A 17,576-nucleotide genomic window follows, 5' to 3' on the forward strand; every position below is an offset into this window, starting at 1 on the left:
AACAAGTTATTTTACTAAATAAAGCCTAGATAAAAGATATACTGGTTCTGAGCTCCCTAAAATCTGTGTCATACCAAGGTTGGGAAGAGTAACTGACTTAACATTGATTCTAGGTGTTTTTTTTGGTTTCTGTTTTGAGACCGAGTCTCACTCTGTCACCCAGGCTGGAGTACAGTGGCGTGATCTCGGCTCACTGCAATCTCTGCCTCCCTGGTTCAAGCAATTCTCATGCCTCAGCCTCCTGAGTAGCTGGGACTATAGGTGCCCACCACCAAGCCCAGCTAATTTTTGTGTTTTTAGTAGAATCGGGGTTTTGCCACATTGGCTAGGTTGTTCTCAAACTCCTGATCTCAAGTTATCCACCCACCGTGGCCTCCCAAAGTGCTAGGATTACAGGTGTGAACCATTATGCCCGCCTGATTCTAGTTTAAAAACAAATGATTAAGAATAAAAACAACAAAGAAAAGCAATCATGACCTGCACACACTCTCTTCTTAAAATTGTCATTCCTGGCCAGGTGCCATGGCTCACACCTGTAATCCCAGCACTTTGGGAGTCCAAGGTGGACGGATCACCTGAGGTCGGAAGATTGAGACTGTCCTGGCTAACTTGGTGAAACCCTGTTTCTACTAAAAATATAAAAAATTAGCCAGGGGTGGTAGAACACACCTGTAATCCCAGCTACTCATGAGTCTGAGGCAGGAGAATCACTTGAACCTGGGAGGTGGAGGTTGAAGTGAGCCAAGACCACGCCATTGCACTCCAGCTTGGGCAACAAGAGCAAAACTCTGTCTCAAAAAAAAAAAAAAAGTTGCCATTCCTGAGTTTGCTGCAGCATGTGAAAACCAAAACATTACCATTAATAGACAAGGAAAGGAAAATAAATCCCAATCTTTTATGTACTTCCAGGGTTTGACCTTTGTAACAGAGTCAGAACTGGGTTGAAGGTAAGGAGAGGCCAACATTAGCTCAGCTGGTTGTCAGATCCACCACTGAAAGTACTGGCTCCTTTACCATGGTAAATAGTTTATCTGACAAAATGGGGGTCTTTGGCAGGGGTGGGGGGCATAATTTTTTTATTTTTATTTATTTTTGAGACAGGGTTTCACCCTGTCACCCAGGCTGGAGTACAGTGCCGCCTTCACAGCTCACTGCATCCTCAGCCACCTGGGCTCAAGCAATCCTCCCACCTCAGCCTCCTGAGTAGCTGGGATTACAGGTGGGCACCACTATGCTCAGTTAATTTTTGTATTTTTTATAGAGATGGGGTTTCACCATGTTGCCCAGGTTTGTCTCAAATTCCTGAGCTCAAGCAGTCTGCCCACTTTGGCCTGCCAAAGTGTTGGGATTACAGGCGTTAGCCGCCATGTCCAGCTGGGTTTTTTTTTTTTTTTTTTTTTTTGGTCATTTTAAGGTTGTTCTGATGATATTTTATCTTCTCCTTACCTGGGAAGAAGAATGCTCAGTAATTATTTCACTATGCTTAGTAATTATTTCACTATTTCACCAATAATTCACTTTGTAATTATTTTGGATTTTCTCCAAAATAAAAGAAAGATAAGTATCTTTAAAAGAACAAAGTGCTCCATTCACCTGGTTCCTGTCATAACATAGCTGTCATTACAGTTTTTACTGTTGTCGTTACTAGTATATTATTACATCTTAAAATTCAAACTAAAATGCCAGGCCTGAGACAGAAATAGTAAGGCTCTAAAGTGGCTATCACTAGCAAAACAAGCATTTGCTTTACTCTTTTGGTTAATCTTCTTTGTTTAAACCATTCTCCCCAACCCTTTTCTTTGTTTTGTTTTTAAATTGCCTTACGGGGAGGTTGTAGTGAGCTGAGATCATGCCACTGCACTCCAGCCTGGGCGACAGAGCCAGACTCCGTCTCAAAAAAAAAAAAAAAAAAATGACCTTATGGGTACTAATTGTGTTTGTAGTGGATCAATATTAAAATTCCTTAAAATATTACAATCTATGAAGCTTACCCCCAAAATAAATAAACCTGTTGCCTTCAGGCTTTGGCTATTGTAAAAGGGTTGTATATCAGGGACTTAGTTGTACAAGTTTACATGTTCCTAAACATTAAATACCATGGTGGCTTAGTAAGTTGAATAAAATTCTCTGAATGTTTAATGGACCCCCAAAATTCCAATCTGATATTATTACATTATTACTTTTTAGTCAAGTTAAAAAAAAAATCATGAGTGTCTGTGTGTGTGTGTGTGTGTGTGTGTGTGAGAGAGAGAGAGAGAGAGAGAGAGAGAGAGAGAGAGAAAACAAAGGTCTGGAAGGATACATAATAAAATATTAATTTTGTTTATCTCTGGGTGGTGAGAGAGCAGCTGTTATGTATTTTTTCTGGTTTTGCTTATTTGTCTAATATGCCAAAAATAAGCACGAATTACTTGTCTTCTTTTAGTTAAAAATGTATTTCTGGATGGATATAGTGGCTCACACCTGTAATCCCAACACTTTGGGAGGCTGAGACAGGAGGATTGCTTGAAGCCAAGAGTTTCAGACCAGCCTATACAACATAGCAAGACCCTATCTCTATTAAAAAAAAAAAAAAAATTAACTGTGTTTCTGTTTTTCTGTTAATATTATAATCTAATATCTTTAGACAAACCTACAAAAGAGAGCTTTCTGCCTCCTCGACCCAGTGGATCCTTTTGGTATCTCCCTACCCTTTGAAGGAATCACAAGAGATTCTCTGTTGTCAGGACCCCTAATTCTAGCCAGGCATTTTGAAGGCAATATCCAATGAGCCCTAGCATGAATCTATACCACTGCTAGTGAAAAAGCTCTCTGAGTTTTTGTCTCATCAGATGTGAGTTGATGATTTCATCTTTGGGATTGAGGCAACCCTACATTTTAACACATCACTTTACAAGCTGTTTAGAATAGGACATAGTTTCCCAATCTATAAAATGGGGACAAGGATCTTTACTTCACAGGAGAGTTATGAGTGTTAGGGACAATGGCTGTAAAACTATGAACAAAGTGTCTCACAAATGTTAGTTTTCAATCCACAGTAGCCACTCTAATAATTCTCTGCGGGTCAAACAGCAAGAAGAGGTTGTTGCCTAGTCTCTCACCTGAGATGTTAAGTATTAACATCTCAAAAAAAGGACTGAGTATGGTGGCTCATGCCTGTAATCCCAACACTTAGGGAGCTTGAGGTGGGAGGATTGCTTGAGCCCAAGAATTTGACCAGCCTGGGCAACATAGCGAGACCCTGTCCCAACAAAAAAAAGAAAAAAAGAAAAAAAAATCAGGAAGGCAGACTTTCCTTCCACACAGCCCTGCCGGAGAAAAGGAACAGCCTGCACTCATTTGCTGTTGAAATTACTAAGATGTGTGTATTGGCCAGGTGTGGTGGCTCACACCTGTAATCCCAGCACTTTAGGAGAGCCAGGTAGGTTGGGAGGCTGAGGCAGGAGAAGCGCTTGAACCCAGGAGGTAGAGGTTGCAGTGAGTGGAGATGCATTGCACTCCAGCCTGGACAACAAGAGCAAAACTCTGTTTCAAAAAAGAGAAAAAGTGTGTATCCTTTAAGACAACAGTCTTTCAATTTTAAATAACTAAAATCTATATTTAATTCAGCTACTTATAGTCATTTAGCAGCTGATTAAATGACTACCAAATCATAAATATTACTGCTAATTCCTGAATAATTTAGCTTTTGTCCTGCTGACACTTCTAATATATAAACCAGCCATATTCTTAAAGACCTTTTCCCTCTCTAAATAATTAAGACAATAAAATACTCCTTGGGCAGTGTTCATTTTGAGACTCTTCAAGACATCTGTTTCCTTCCTTCCATCCTTCCCTCCTCCCTCCCTCCCTCCCTCCCTTCCATCCTTCCTTCCTTCCTTTTTTTTTTTTTCAATTGTCTTCTAAGTCCATATCTAAAACTCTTGGGGCTAGAGCCCAAGGTCTCTCAAATCAGACTGCTCCAACTCACCACTTTCCAAACTGTATGACAAGTTACTTAACGTTACTGTGTTTCTGTTTACTCAACAGTATAAGATAGTAACAGTATCAATCCTATCTCATGAAGTAAATTTCTTAGTGCAGTGAAAGCTCATCATATAGTAAGTAGTTATTATTACACGTGATCAATATTATAAAAGTGAAATATACTCCACTGAACACTGGCAACTCCATCAGTCCATCGGAGTGGCAAACTGCCTACCTGCATGATTCTGTTTGATGATACCCATTGTCAGAAAATCACTAAGTATGTATACCATTGTCATAGGCAAGAGAACAGGCCATACACAGACAATCTCTAAGGTGATTTCTGCATGACAGTTGTTACTGGAAGTTGAGTGGCAGAAAGTTATTCTCTCTCATAGAGAAACTCGGTTTGGGGGTTTCCCATAAACCAGAGTCACACCTAGTTAATTCCAAACCCAGTCAAGTTCAGTCCTCTCAGATGTGTTTGAATGCAGAGTCCTTTATTACTATTTTTATTTTATTTTATTTATTATTTTTTTATTTTTATTTATTTATTTTTTTTTTTGAGACGGAGTTTCGCTTTTGTTACCCAGGCTGGAGTGCAATGGCACGATCTCGGCTCACCGCAACCTCCACCTCCTGGGTTCAGGCAATTCTCCTGCCTCAGCCTCCTGAGTAGCTGGGATTACAGGCACATGCCACCATGCCCAGCTAATTTTTTTGTATTTTTAGTAGAGACGGGGTTTCACCATGTTGACTAGGATGGTCTCGATCTCTTGACCTCGTGATCCACCTGCCTCGGCCTCCCAAAGTGCTGAGATTACAGGCATGAGCCACTGCACCCGGCATATTATTATTTTAAGACAGAGTCTTGCTCTGTCGCCAGGCTGGAGTGCAGTGGCGTGACCTCGGCTCACTGCAACCTCCGCTCAATGCAACCTCCGCCTCCTGGGTTCAAGCAATTCTCCTGCCTCAGCCTCCCGAGTAGCTGGGACTACAGGCGTGCGCCACCACACCCAGCTATATTTTTTTTATTTTTAGTAGAGACTGGGTTTCACCATGTTGGCCAGGATGGTCTCAATATCTTGACCTCGTGATCCGCCTGCCTCGGCCTCCCAAAGTGCTGAGATTACAGGTGTGAGCCACCGTGCCCGGCCTATTATTTTTTAATCTTGGGTTTCTTCTCCTTTATTCCAGCCTCCCCCAGTAGATGTCCCCACGTATATGGAAGTAGTTAAGGAAGATCAAAAGAAGCTGATTCCGTGGGGAACACATCAAAATGATTCCCTGTCCATTACCTAGAAACTTGCTGAGCTGATTGAACCCCACAAAGTTTTCAGATCTTTGTTCCTCCCCTTCCTGCTGTGCACAATGACCTCTGTGTGTGCCGGCATCTAGTGACAGTTTTGTTATCAGTTTCGAGCGGTACTGCTGAAGATCAAACCTTTACCTTAATTTAAGCTCATGTTTTCCACAAACCCAGCTCCAAAGTATATTAGTAACACGCTTCAAAGATACTCCTTTGAAATTTTACTTCCACAGCGATATGCCTTGTGACCTGATTACCATTATTATTCTGAGCCAAAAAAAAAAAAAAAAAAAAAGACAAATTGCTTTATTTGTTAATAGGAAAAAAAATCCTGAGCTAGAAAGACCTCCTGACATATCATAGCAATAAATTGAAAGAAAATATCCATGTTCCCCTGAAGAAGACAGAGATCAGCAGAAATCTTTTGTAATGGGCAGAACATGATGTGGAAAAATTCTCTTTAATTTTTTTATCCATTTTGTTTGTTTGTTTGTTTTGGAGACAGAGTTTGCTCTGTTGCCCAGGCTGTAGTGCAGTGGTGCAATCTCAGCTCACTGCAACCTCAAACTCCTGGGCTCAAATGATCCTCCCCACTCAGCATCCCAAGTAGCTGGGACTGCAGGCATGGCTCACCATGCCCAGCTAATTTTTGAATTTTTTGCAGAGATGTGGTCTCCTTATGTTGCCCAGGCTGGTCTCAGACCTGAAGTAATCGATTCCCCACCTGAGTCTCCCAAAGTGCTGGGATTACAGGCGTGAGCTCTAATTCTTTTATTCTAATAAACTTCCAGAGCTCCAAGAATCACACCCTTGCTTGTGACAGGTTGGAGGTTATGTAGGAGGAGTTTTATATGTCTAAAGTTAATAACAGTCTGCAGAGATTATATTTAACTATGTGTAAACATCTTGTGTGGAAAAACAGAATAGGCCCAATGTTAGACCCAGCTGGAGAGGATCAGAATGTTCTAACTGAAAACTGCAGGACAGCCAAATGTCCAGCTGCCTCTACTTTAGGAGTTTACCAGTGTAGGCAACGCCACCTGAATGACTTTCTGGGCTTTTCTGAGTATCCAGGCTCACTGAGAGTTTGTTTTTTTCCTCTCAAAAGTTCTGTAAAGCTTATGGTCCGACGTTTATATTCTAACATGTTATTTTAATTATTTTAATACAGAATACAGAATCAAGTGTTAAAGTAGTCTCTGTAGACTGGTCTTTTCTCACTACATAGTAGCTATACTTTGAATATCCAGTACCTCCACAAAAATCATAGGTACTAACAGACTGAATGTTTGTGGCACGCCCAAAACTCATGTTGAAATCCTAACCTTTAGGAGGTGGGGCCTTTGGGAACTAATTAGGTCATGATGGCTACCTTATGAATGAGATCAGTGCCCTTATTAAAGGAACCCCAGAGAGATCTCTTGCCCTATTTCTTCCACAAGAGGATATAATACTGAAGAGGGTACTCACCAGGACCCAGCCATGCTGGCGCCTGATCTTGGACTTCCAGACTCCCAGATTCTGAGAAAGAAGTTTCCGTTGTTGGGCCGGGCATGGTGGCTCATGCCTGTAATCCCAGCACTTTGGGAGGCCAAAGTGGGCGGATCACGAGGTCAAGAGAGCGAGACCATCCTGGCCAACATGGTGAAACCCTGTCTCTACTAAAAGTACAAAAAATTAGCTGGGCATGGTGGCGCGTGCCTGTAGTCCCAGCTACTTGGGAGGCTGAGGCAGGAGAATTGCTTGAAACTGGAAAACGGAAGTGGCAGTGAGCCGGAATTGCACCACTGCACTCCAGCCTGGCAATAGAGCCAGACTCTGTCTCAAAAAAAAAAATTTTTTTCTATCGATGTGACTGAGTGATGATTCAGGAAAAAACATGAATGTCACATTCAGTTCAGCCCACTGTTTTCTCACTACCACATATCAAAGTACAAACAAAACATGTTCTTAATCATGTAATATATATTTAAATATTTTGATACATTGATGGTATTATTCTACGGTGTTAGAGAGATTTCTTAGCCAGGTGACCTGGTTTCCATTCCTAGCTCTACAAATTATCTGTGTGACCTTGGGCAAATTACTTACCCTCTCTGTGTTATAGATATTAGTCCATTTGGTCATTTAACACATCTTTCATTATGGCTTGATTTATACAGAGTGTGGTGCTGGAAATGGATACAGAAGTGACCAAGATTTCTCTATATCTGTCTTCCAACTCTCCTATTGCAGTTTTCATTTCCACAATTTTATTTTCTATTTTGAAAAGCTTTTCTTTTGTTGTTCTCTGAATATTCCTTCTTTAATATCATCTTATCTCTCTGAGCATATGGATGCAGTCTTTTTTTTTTTAAATAGAGATGGGGTCTCACTATGCTGTCTAGGCTGGTCTTGAGCTCCTGGACTCAAGCAATCCTCCTACCTCAGCCTCCTAAAGTGCTGGAATTACAGATATGAGCTACCATGTCCAGCTGCAGTCTTTGTTTTAGATGGAGTTTTGCTCTTGTTGCCCAGGCTGGAGTGCAATGGCATGATCTCAGCTCACTGCAACCTCTGCCTCTTGGGTTCAAGTGATTCTCCTGCCTCAGCCTCCTGAGTAGCTGAGATTACAGGCATGTACCACCACACCCAGCTAATTTTTGTATTTTTAGCAGAGATGGGGTTTCACCACGTTGGTCAGTCTGGTCTTGAACTCCTGACATCAGGTGATCCACCTGCCTCAGCCTCCCAGAATTCTGGAATTACAGGGGTGAGCCACTGCACCCGGCCTTTTTAAAAAAAAAATTTTTTTCCCCCTGTGGAGTCTCTGCTTTATCCAAGTTGCTTTTTCTCTATTTTTTTGGTGGGGATTTTTCTGGTTTTGTTTTTTATATTCCGTGCAATCCTCCAATGTCATCTTTTAGACTGAGGAAGAAAAGCTGATAGAAGTTCTCAACATATGAGTATGGCTTATCTATTGTTACCTCACCACAGAGCAGTGGCTTTCAAAATGTTTTGATCAAGTCAACAGTAAGAAATGTATTTTACGTGATAACCCCGGGTATGTGAATGTATGTGCATGCATCTTAGAAAAGTTTCACCATAACTTTTCACAATACTTCCCTTTATTATTGTGATACAATCTGATATATTTTTTTCTATTTTATGGACACAATATACTAAATTTATTTCATGACCCAGTAATGTGTGATCACCTCTAGATAGAGGGCCTGTTTTCCTGAGGAATCCCAGATTATATCTCTCTCTTGGAATTATCAGAGAAGCACCCAAAAGATACTTTCGTTTTTCCTCCCTGGAAAATACTTGCCTAGTGGGAATTCTGGAAGCCAAACTGGGTAGAAAGGGAACCGTCATTAATCACTTCTTTTCCAGTGCGGAGTCCCTCACTTCAGAGACCCTTTATCTTATCTTCTAAAGATGAAAGATCTCTGGTCTTGTGAATGAGAGGTGGCCACTCAGCAGCTGCAGAGTGAGAGGGACCCAGGGTTCCATCTGCTCCTTAAAACTAACTTCAGGTCAAACATGGTGGTTCACACCTATAATCCTAGCACATCAGAAGGCTGAGGCAGGCAGACCATTTGAGTGCAGGAGTCCAAGACAAGTTTTACAGTTTCACCAATGTGCCACAATGTAGTAGTCTCTTGGGAGGTATTACTCAGAGTTTTTTTCTCTCATGACCAAGAAAATTAAGGAGTGTGGACACAAAGGATGAGGTTGGAGTGAAAGTTTAATAAGCGAAAAAAGAAAGCTCTCTGCCATGGAAAGGGGGTCCAGAAGAGGGTAGCCGTTTTAACAGTGGAATGCAAAGGCTTTTATAAGAAACTGATGAGGGCTGGGCTTCTCATTTCCATAAGGCACAAACTTCTGCTAGCTCCACCCTTTCCTCTGACTGCACATATGGGTCCTTAGCTTGAGTCGCTCCATATTGCTTTGTTCCCCTTACTGCGCATGTGTCAGGGGACAGAATTTTTCCATTGCAGGCATGTCTGTGCAAGTCACCTGTGTAGGCTTCCTATCTGTGTGGCTATGGGCATGTCTTAGGCAAGCCCCCCTCCCCCCCATGCAAGTTCCCTTAGCTGTGCTTGCAGACTGTTCTTTTGTTTGAAAGAATTCAACTGAGGACCCATCTAACTGCCTGCCTGATGGGTTTCTTCCTTTTTACTCTCTCATTCCCCACCCCGCCAGGAGTGGAGACCCTAACTGCTGTTAGGAAGATGGGGTGATGATCCTTCTGACTACCTCCTGCTGCAGAGTGGCTTTGTGTGGGGAAAAACAGCTATGATTCCTCCTGGTGCTGATCTGAGCGTCTTTGGAAGAAATACGTGTCCATGTGTGATTTCATTTGCATTACCATTTGGAGCTTGATAGGTTTTAGGTGAGAAGAAACTATTTGGGTTATTAGAGGACATGTATTAAAATGAAACAAGCAGGGGTGTGGGGTAAGAACAGCTCAAAAATCCCAAGGTTGCCAATACACCCAGATAACTGGTGGCTATAGTTATGCTTGCTAAGATTTGGGCGGATGGGGCTTGGCTTTGGTTAACTTCCTTAGTTTTATTTTCCCAAACAAAGAAATCTCTTGAGTAATGGACACCCTATTTACTCCCATCACCTTGCAGGATTTGCAGGATAATTACCCAGAACTAGAATATTAATCCAGATTTTTACATTACCCATCCCTTTTTGTTTCTTCTGAGATGCAGCTGAAGATTGCTGGTTGGTTTACATGAGATTGCCTACATTTAGAAATGTAGGCAAGAGCTTTAAAACAACTATGAGATAAGAATTTAATGACAAATGTATAAGAAGTTTTGTGACATAATTTTTCTCTTTCTAGTTCTCATTTTTGTTGAAAACAAATCATGATAGAAACTTTAGTTTTATACTTGGTCTGATTATTTGCATAAAGTACAATAAGAATAACTACTTTTACATAGGCTTTTAAAATTGGCTTTGATGGGACTCTGTTCCACAAAGAATTTCAGATAGGACTTTGTTGTACTGGAGTGAGCACAGAAAGTCAACACCAAGACAAAAGTATACCAAATTGCAGGGTCCTTATTGCCAGCGGCCACAGAGGACTCGCATCTCTCCAACCCGTGGCCCCAAAAGGAGGTGTCAAGACCTTTTATACCTGTAAAACCACCTCGGGACTGAGGGTGAGGTGCAGGGGTAGGGGTGAGGGGCTTCAGACATTCTGAGGGCTAGTGGATTCTGTAAATCACCTCCTGGGCAGAGATGAGGGTGAGGGGCTCCGGACATTCCAAGGGCCAGGGGACTTTTGATATTCTGATTGTTACTTAAGTGGTTCACAAAAGTCAAGATAAGCATTTGTTTACACATTGTCTGGTTAGGGTGGAAATCACAGACCTTAATTACTTATTAGAAGTTGCAGGGGCCAAGATGGCGTGGGTTTGGACTGCTTGCCTGTCACATTAGGGGTTACAGAGAGCAGTTTCAACAGAAAGCCAAGGTATGGTTGAGGTATGCAGTTTTATGGGGCTTTTACCATGTCACAGCTTTTTTTTTTTTCATTTCTTTTATTTTAAAAAATATATTATTTTAAAATATATTATTGCACTTTAGGTTCTGGGGTACATGTGCAGATCATGTAGGATTGTTGCATACGTACATACATGGCAATGTGGTTTGCTGCCTCCATCCCCCTCTCCCCACCCACTGGCACCTATATCAGATAAGACTGTTTAACACCAAGCCCAGCCATGGGTTTGTACCCTCAAATATCTATGAGTTGAGTGAATTCCTCTCTTCTTTTTTTTTTTTTTTTTGAGACAGTGTCTCCCTCTACCACCAGGCTGGAGTGCAGTGGTGGGATCCTGGCTCACTGCAACTTCTGTTTTCCAGTTTCAAGCAATTCTTCTGCCTCAGCCTCCTGAGTAACTGGGACTACAGGCATGCATCACCACGCCTGGCTAATTTTTTGTACTTTTAGTAGAGACGGGGTTTCACCATGTTGGCCAGGATGGTCTCAATCTCTTGACCTCATGATCCACCCACCTCAGCCTCCCAAATGGGATTACAGGCATGAGCCACCACACCCAGCTGAATTCCTCTCTTCTTAAGGTCCCAATAATATAGGATTCCTGGGCCTGTTAGAAAGTGACACTCTTTACTCACCATGGGTTAAGAACCCTATACAGGGACTGTATAGACAAGGTCCCAAGGGACTTTTATTGGCTCTGTAAGTCAAACTTGATTCCTTAAAGGGAAGCATACCCTTCCAGTCAAAGTCTTGGTAAAACAACTAGTTTCTGCAATTGTGTACTGCTATAAAATAAAATGGATTCATATTGCACTGATGCAAACAATTGTATTGCCATAAGTTAAGAATATTCACAAATAGTTTCCAAATTCTGGAGAAACCAGGCAGAAAGAAACAAGCATGCTTCAAATTTTGTTTATAGGAATATACCTTATGTAATTATGAAAGCCTGTAAATAGCTTAAGATAAGTTTCCTTGACTCTGAAAAACAAAACAGGGATCAGAAACATTTTGAACAAAAACATTAAAAAGTCCATTTTGTTAACTGTTGTTTTGCTTGATATTCATGAACATTTCAGCTCCTCATGGGTCTTGAACATTTTTCCTTTATTCCAATGTCATAATCTACAAAGTTATTAGAAACTTGCATTTGAGAGCACCTGTCAAAGTCCTATAGCTGATTATAAACCATTCTTTGAAGAGGATTAAAACAAGATAATAATTATCTGTGAATGATGAAATGTACAGGGTAGTTACAGTCAAGAACACAGTTGACAAAGAAATTTATTTTTTTCTGTGGTATACAATAACTTAACATAAAAATTATGTTTAATTATGATTAATGGCATATACTCAGACATTAGAATTTTTTAAATCTTGTACAATTTTCAAATGTATTTTAATACTATTCCCTTAAATATAACCTGAAGATTAAACATCATTTTGGCAATCCCACATACCTAAACATGTTAAATAATCCTGTTTACCTCTCTTCTGGATGCTTCAAGGGCTCTATGTAGTATCCAAAAGCTAGGGGTCAGGAAAGACAATTTTGAAACTGAAATTCAAGATTGTCAAAATTCCCAAAACTGATTTTAGGAAGCCTCTTAAATAGGTTAGAGGTTTAAAACATTTGATGTTATGAAATAGAATTCCAGATTACCCTAAGTTATTTATTTTGCCAAAATAATGACTCAGAAAATTTAAAAGGCAAAAATCTTTCATTAGTTTTTACTATTACATGAAAATCCTGTTCAAAGCCAAATTTCACCTTTGCATTAGTTTATTAATGTTAAACCTTGGCTGAGCACAGTGGCTTATGCCTGTAATCCTAGCACTTTGGAAGGCCAAAGCAGGTGGATCACGAGGTCAGGAAATCGATGCCATCCTGGCCAACATGGTGAAACCCCCATCTCTACTAAAAATACAAAAATTAGCCAGGTGCAATGGTGTGCACCTGTAGTCCCAGCTACTCAGGAGACTGAGGCAGAAGAATCGCTTAAACCCAGGAGGCAGAGGTTCTAGTGAGCCGAGATTGTACCATTGCACTCCAGCTTGAGCAAGAAAGCAAGACTCTGTCTCAAAAAAACAAAACAAAAAATTAATGTTAACTCCATTTTTTAGATGAAAACTTATAGACAATTTCATCTAATCTTAACCAATTTGACTACGATGTAAGACTCTTATAAACCTTTTATAACTCTTTACAAATTTTGCTAAAGTGCAGATTAGCTTCTTAAGAAAACCTTGTATGTGCCAGGCACAGTGGCTCATGCCTATAATCCCAGCACTTTGATAGGCTGAGGTGGGAGGATCATCTGAGGTTGGGAGTTCAAGGCCAGCCTGACCAATATGGAGAAACCCTGTCTCTACTAAAAATACAAAATTAGCAGGGCATGGTGGCACATACCTGTAATCCCAGCTACTTGGGAGTCTGAGGCAGGAGAATTGCTTCAACCCAGGAGGCAGAGTTTGCAGTGAGCCAAGATCGTGCCATTGCCCTCCAGCCTGGGCAACAAGAGCAAAACTTTGTGCCAAAAAAAAAAAAAAAAAAGGAAAGAAAAGAAAACCTTATTGGGCTTTTATTTCCATGCTTAATTTACTTATCTTAAAATTTATTTTCATGCTTAATATTAAGAAAAATTTAATAATTCCCTTTAACTTTAGCCAGTGTCCACGCAGGATTTCTTTTGCAACATTAATTTTTACAATGTCTCCGCAACTTGTTTAAACCTTCAGTTTTATCTTATCTGATTCGAAACCATCCCTTAACCCTAGGCAAAAATATATTTCCATGCCTTCCTATAATATTTTTACTAAAAACACATTTTACTATTTTTACACACATTGCATGTAAATCTATTTTCAGTAGTCTCAATTACGTGTTATAATGGTAACACTTAGCAAGTTAAAATTTTAATGTTAAAACCTGGTAAGTTGTTTTAATGATGTACTAGGCACAGATAAAATCTGAACCTAGTATCTGACCCGCATAATTTAGACCATGTATTTACATTTTGAACACATTTGTATTTTACCAATAATCCTTAAGACTGTTTTTATTTTTTCAAGATTAAAGTTATGTAAACCAAAAAGCATTATAGCTTTTACTTTTTCTTAAAAAAAAAATGTGATCTAAGCACTTTTTTTAAGCCAATTAATTAGAGCTTTTTTTTATAGACATCACATGCAACATATATATAACTACAAAAAAAAAAAAAAAAACAGAAGCAGATCTAGTAGTTATATTTGCCCACCAATTTTTAAATTGGTTTATTGGCCTCTGGGTGGGGCCCTTTAAGAGCACTGCTAAGAAAGCATGCAGTTTTTAGGGCTTAATAAACAGGCATAGCTGGAGGACAGAAACAGTTTCAGGACCTATTTGCCTGTAATTCTTGGGGCTCCAGGAGGAAAACAGAAGTTTCTCCCAAAATGGAATCTATGGCACCTTTTCTGTTTTTCCCAAAGAGTCCCAGGCTACCAGAAGTTGTCTTGGGGCCTCTCTTGTGTGCATTAAGAGTGACAAGAAGCTGGTTGCAGTGACTCATGCCTATAATCCTAGCACCTTGGGAGGCCAAGGTGGGCAGATCACCTGAGGTCAGGTGTTCAAGATCAGCCTGGCCAACATGGTAAAAACTCATCTCTACTAAAAATACAAAAATCAGTTGGGTGTGGTGGTGGGTGCCTGTAATCCCAGATACACTGGAGGCTGAGGCAGGAGAATTGCTTGAACCCAGCAGGCGGAGGTTGCAGTGAGCTGATATTGCACCATTGCACTGCAGCCTGAGTGAGAGTGAGACTCGGTATTAAAAAAAAAAAAGAGTGGCAAGACAAAATGGAGAAAAAGAATTCAGTTGACTTGAAAAAAAAAACAAAAAAAACCCTTTTCCAGAAAAACAAGATCCAAGAAGAGAAGAACAAAGGTCTTTTAAATATACCTATAACTTAGATATCCACTTTCAATGAAGCTGAGTGTTCTTTAAGAAATTCTTTTAAATCTCTTGTTACCCAACTTTAGCTACACCAAGGGGTTAATTTTTCTGGCTTTTGAGCTTTACCAAAAGTAGTCTCACAGGTGAAACCAACAAGCCTCAATTAAGATTATGATTTAACCACAAGGGGGTGAGGTATTTTCAAAGTGGGGTAAGCAGTTCTTACAAAATATAGAACCTTTAACAGTAACTCAGGGAACGGAAGATTTAAGAAAAAAGGTAAATGTTCATAGAGGGGAAGAGAATCAGCAAATGGCGAAAGTCACACAGATAATAACCTGAAAGTACTTATTCTCCAAGCCAGGATTGAACTCAGGCCACTATTGTAAAATGGCAGAGGCTAAAACAAAGTACTGCCATGTGGTTACAGGTCATGGTCCCAGGAATGTAAAACAAGATGGAGGCCTGCAGCAAAATTTGTTACTGACCAGCTTACCAGGCTGGCTGGAACAGCAGGCTTATGGAGTCCCAGGCCTGCATTCCATTCCAAGGTATCCCTCTCTCTGCCTTTTTCTTGTGTTTCCTCTCCCTTTCCTGGGCCTCCTCCAGGTCCCTGTTATAAAAGATCAAGGCAGGTACTCTTGGGAGGTTTTCTATGTGCCATCTGATCCTATAACCTGTTTCTGCAGCTTCCTTCTGATATCAGGGGCCGCCTGAGTACATCTGTCATTCAAGCTTGTCCCTCAGTTGAATTAGGAGTTAAGTGTGTTTTACCAAATCTTCTCTCAGTCCTTCTAAAAAGACTGAGAGATTTTCATCTAGCTTTTTATTTATCATGGGTAGCTTAGGGTAGTTAAGAGGTTTGGCTCTGGTCCTCTGTAAGCTCTCTAATATACACATCTGAAAGTGTTTTCTTTTTCGCTCATCTATGGGATCACTAGGGTTCTGATTAGGGTTTTCAAGGTCACTGCCTCTCTTCCTACTGAGAATGGGGATTTTGCCTTTTTCTCACTCTCTTTCCCCTTTTGACTGGCTTTCTTTTTTGACTGGCTAGAGGAAATATGCTATTCATCTCCAAATTTCTCTTCTACTTGTAGGGCTACCTGTTTCTCAGCAGCAGTTAGGGTTTGATTTAAGAGTACACTCTCCTTCCAGGAGAGTTTAAATGGTTGGGTTAGATCCTGGAAGGTCTCTCTATATGAGTGAAGTTGGGGGTTGCCCAAAGCAAACTTCAGGGTCTGAGGTTATACCAGGTTACATCCACGCTACACTCAAGGGGAGTGCAGGCTTGAAGATGGGTTATTGCCCATCTAGAAAAGAGAGGAGGAGCTTCTCTGAGAAAACACCAAATGGCGGATGACACTGGGGGTGGGGGATGAGGCCCCAGGGGCCCTGGGATGCGGAACTGCCGTAGCTTCTGTGGAGGCTTTGGCAGTGGCATCCAAGTCTGGTGTTGCAGCCATGGATGGGGCTGGGGCCGAGGCTGCAGAGCTCTCAAAGGCAAAGCAGAGGATAAGGAGAGGCTGCCCCCATCACCAAGCTGGGCCGCCTGGTCAAGGACATGAGGATCAAGTCCCTGGAGGAGATCCATCTCTTCTCCCTACCCATCAAGGAAACTGAGGTCACTGACTTTCTCCTGGAGCCTCTCTCAAGGATGAGGTTTTGAAGACTATGCTGGTGCAGAAGCAGATCCATGCCAGCCAGCACACCAGGTTCAAGGCATTTGTTGCCATAAGGGACTACAATGGCCATGTCAGTCTGGGTATTAAGTGCACCAAGAAGGTGGCCGCTGCCACCTGCAGGGACATAATCCTGTCCAAGCTTTCCATTGTCCCCTTGTGCAAAGGCTACTGGGGGAACAAAATTGGCCAGCCCCACACCATCCCTTGCAAGGTGACAGGCCACTGCAGCTGTGTGCTTGTGTGCCGCATCCCTGCACCCAGAGGCACTGGCACCATCTCAGCTCCTGTGTCCAGGAAGCTGCTCACCACGGCTGGTATCGATTATTGTGACACCTCAGCCAGTGACTGTACTGCCACCCTGGGCAACTTCACCAATGCCACCTTTGATGCCATCTCTAAGACCTACAGCCGCCTGACCCCCAACCTCTGGAAGGAAACTGTATTCACCAAGTCTCCCTATCAGGAATTCACTGACCACCTCATCAAGACCCACTCCAGAGTCTCAGTGCAGAAGACCCAGGCTTCAGCTATGGCTACAACATAAGGTTTTTATATAAGAAAAATAAAGTGAATTAAGCCTGAAAGAAAGAAAAAAGAGAAGAGGGGAGGAGAGAAGGCATCCCTTACTCTTCTTCCTTCTTTCGGAGTGACCCAGAGTGGAGAAAAAGAGAGAAGGTGCCCCACTTCTCTTCTTTCCTCCCATCTCCTCAGGGTCCTGGAAACCATCATAGACACCAACCAAGAATAGAGGCATGATCTTCACCCATGGATCTAGAGGAGCTAGTCAGCAGTAGTAGTCATGTTTACCTGTACAAACTCCTAGCTCTCCCTCCTGCTGGTTTCCCAGACCCACATGGCCCATAAGGCTCCCAGGGTACCCCAGGGGCCCAGGAGAGATTGTACAGTAGTTGAATTTGCATAAGACCCTTTAATGGAGGGAGTGACTTAACTCTAGCTGTATATCCTCATACTGCCACTTGGCCAAAGTTATGAATTCCTAGAGAATGGGACTGATTGACTTCTAAACATAAGATCCTTTTCTCGCTTAGATGCCAATGTAGCTGGATGCAGAACAGATACTCAAAAGAATGTAAGAGTTGAATGGCTGTCCTCCCTCTGATGGGGATAGCACTAAAATTAAAATCTGTCTTGCCAGGATGGCTTCCTCCCCAGCTGCTGAA

The 17,576-nt window shown here is 41.5% G+C and overlaps 1 pseudogene; it reads left to right on the forward strand.

Annotated features, from left to right (window-relative positions):
* The first annotated feature begins 16,062 nt into the window (after positions 1 to 16,062).
* LOC105724031 (small ribosomal subunit protein uS5-like) lies at positions 16,063 to 16,939 on the forward strand (annotated as a pseudogene).
* Positions 16,940 to 17,576: the final 637 nt, after the last annotated feature.

Source organism: Aotus nancymaae, unplaced genomic scaffold (assembly GCF_030222135.1).
Source record: "Aotus nancymaae isolate 86718 unplaced genomic scaffold, 86718_ANA_hifiasm-v0.15.2.pri h1tg000008l, whole genome shotgun sequence".
Lineage (NCBI taxonomy): Eukaryota > Metazoa > Chordata > Mammalia > Primates > Aotidae > Aotus > Aotus nancymaae.